This window comes from Geospiza fortis, unplaced genomic scaffold, assembly GCF_000277835.1.
Source record: "Geospiza fortis unplaced genomic scaffold, GeoFor_1.0 scaffold387, whole genome shotgun sequence".
Classification (NCBI taxonomy): Eukaryota; Metazoa; Chordata; class Aves; order Passeriformes; family Thraupidae; genus Geospiza; species Geospiza fortis.
Window position 1 is genome coordinate 135,015 of NW_005054546.1, and position 3,247 is coordinate 138,261.

Genomic DNA, 3,247 nt, shown 5'->3' on the forward strand with positions numbered 1-3,247 from the left:
AGCTTTTGAGGAAAAGCTGAACTCCTGTGTTCAACTCCAGCTTCAACTGGAAAATCAAGCATCATCAAAAATTCCCCAAGTGCTGCTAGCAAGCTCCTGGGCAGGCAGAAATTTGTGATTTTGGGGGAAAACCTGGGGGATCTCATCTGCCAGGAGGAGTGCACCTCAATTCAGAAGGCAAGCTGGGGTGTGGAAGCAGCTTTTGAGGAAAAGCTGAACTCCTGCGTTCAACTCCAGCTTCAACTGGAAAATCAAGCATCATCAAAAATTCCCCAAGTGCTGCTAGCAAGCTCCTGGGCAGGCAGAAATTTGTGATTTTGGGGGAAAACCTGGGGGATCTCATCTGCCAGGAGGAGTGCACCTCAATTCAGAAGGCAAGCTGGGGTGTGGAAGCAGCTTTTGAGGAAAAGCTGAACTCCTGTGTTCGACTCCAGCTTCAACTGGAAAATCAAGCATCATCAAAAATTCCCCAAGTGCTGCTAGCAAGCTCCTGGGCAGGCAGAAATTTGTGATTTTGAGGGAAAACCTGGGGGATCTCATCTGCCAGGAGGAGTGCACCTCAATTCAGAAGGCAAGCTGGGGTGTGGAAGCAGCTTTTGAGGAAAAGCTGAACTTCCAAGCATCATCCAGGGCATCAAAAGTTCCCCAAGAGCTGCTAGCAAGATTCTGAGCAGGCAGAAATTTGTGATTTTGGGGGGAAACCTGGGGGATCTCATCTGCCAGGAGGAGTGCACCTCAATTCAGGAGGCAAGCTGGGGTGTGGAAGAAGCTTTTGAGGAAAAGCTGAACTCCTGGGTTCAACTCCAGCTTCAACTGGAAAATCAAGCATCATCAAAAATTCCCCAAGTGCTGCTAGCAAGCTCCTGGGCAGGCAGAAATTTGTGATTTTGGGGGAAACCTGGGGAATCTCATGCACCAGGAGAATTGAGAAGGCAAGCTGCAGTGTGGAAGCAGCTTTTGAGGAAAAGCTGAACTCCTGCGTTCCCTCCCACACCACAACATCCAATAAACCCTGAGCTGCTCGACACCCATCAAACCTGCCAAAATATCCGCAGCTTTAAGCCTAAAAATGCAAGATCTGTAGAAAAGGGTGGGCAAGACAGTAAATTAGGCCCTGCACGGAGGGTTCTACATGGGAAGCTAATGACCTTTTGTCTCTCCTGTCTGCAGACGGGCCTCATTTGCATGTATGCACTCGGAATAATCTCGTCCATATTTCAGCGTGTGGCTGCATCCCCGAGTCCTCCTCCAGAGAGGTTCCCTCCCGCTGTGCATCCATTATCTGAGTGCAGCCACTTCAGGCTGCCTTTAAAGCCACCTAGACACCAGGCAGCCTCCTGCAGCCCCGCAGGAGCCTCTCCCTGGGCTGGAGAAAGAGAGGTTTGAGGCCCCATGTGCGGTAAAATAGAGAAACTCTGATGGGGTGTGGTGGGGGACACTGTGAGACCCCAACATCTCAGCTTTGGGGAGCATCCCTGGGCTTTGGGGGAGCTGCTCCAGCCAACAGCCACCCCTCTCCTGCCCTGGGGTTGATCTCAGGTTTATGGGCTCCAAACGTTGCGCCAGGTCCCTCTGCTGCAAGCTGAACTCTTGGCGTGCCCTTTGTTTGGTGTTTTTAGGATCATTTTGGTGCAATTGCCAAAAAAGCACAAAATCCAGGTGTCACTTGGGGTCTGTCCTCAGCTGTCCCTCCTCACAGCCTGGAGGCCTCTCAGAGCTGCTTTAGGAGCCCCAGGGGAAGCTGTGACCCTGCCTGGGGGCACCTGCTGCTTACTGGGGCCACAGCAGCTCCTTGCAAACCCAGGGGGAAGGGCAGCCAGGTCACTTCGGCAGGGCACATCTCATCCAGCACAACCTGGGGCAGATTTTAAACTCACCCACCTGGCACACCTTGCCCAGCACAACCAGTGGCAGATTTTGGCTTTGCCCACCTGGCACACCTCACCAAGCAGAACCAATAGCATTTTTTTGCTTCACCCACTTGGCACACCTTGCCCAGCAGAACCAGTGTCAGTTTTTAGCCTCAGCCACCTGGCCCAGCACAACCAGGGGCAGATTTTGGTCTCACCCACCTGGCACACCTTGCCCAGCACAACCAGTGGCATTTTTTTGCTTCACCCACCGGGCACACTTGGCCCAGCAGAACCAGTGGCAGTTTTTGGCTTCTTCCACCTGGCACACCTTGCCCAGCACAATCAGGGGCAGATTTTGGCCTCCCTCACCTGACACACTTTGCCCAACAGAACCAGGGGCAGATTTTGGCCTCCCTCACCTGACACACTTTGCCCAGCAGAACCAGGGGCAGATTTTGGCCTCACCCACCTTGCCAGCACAACCAGGGGCAGATTTTGGCCTCACCCACCTGGCACACCTCACCCAGCAGAACCAGTGTTCCTTACCCACCTGGCACACCTTGCCCAGCACAGCCAGGGGCAGATTTTGTCTCACCCACCTGGCACACCTTGCCCAGCACAGCCAGGGGCAGATTTTGTCTCACCCACCTGGCACACCTTGCCCAGCACAGCCAGGGGCAGATTTTGTCTCACCCACCTGGCACACCTTGCCCAGCACAGCCAGGGGCAGATTTTGTCTCACCCACCTGGCACACCTTGCCCAGCACAACCAGGGGCAGATTTTGGCCTCCCTCACCTGACACACTTTGCCCAGCAGAACCAGGGGCAGATTTTGGCCTCACCCACCTTGCCAGCACAACCAGGGGCAGATTTTGGCCTCACCCACCTGGCACACCTCACCCAGCAGAACCAGTGTCAGTTTTTAGCCTCACCCACCTGGCCCAGCACAGCCAGGGGCAGATTTTGTCTCACCCACCTGGCACACCTTGCCCAGCACAACCAGGAGCAGATTTTGGCCTCCCCCAGCCTCACCCAGAGAAGGATCAGCCCCAGCTCAGAGCACCCTGGGCTGCAGGAGCCAGAGAAATGCCACCCTGTGTGCCAGCACCCCAGAACTCCGAGCCCTGGTGTCTCCCCAGTTCCTCCCCAGTCCTTTCCAAGGCTTGCAGCCATAAAGATAAAATCGCTCCCAGGATTTTGGGGAGCTCCAGGGAGCCCCAGGAGCTGAGCCCAGCCCCAGGCAGGCGGGCACAGAGCACACAGAGCACCCTGCTAACAATGACTCCTGCCGTGCTGGGAAGGCAGAGCCGTGGCAAACACAAACCCTCAGACAGGCAGAGCTGTCAATCCGGCCCCGAGCTCTCAAAAGATTAATTAAAGACACAAAACAAAAA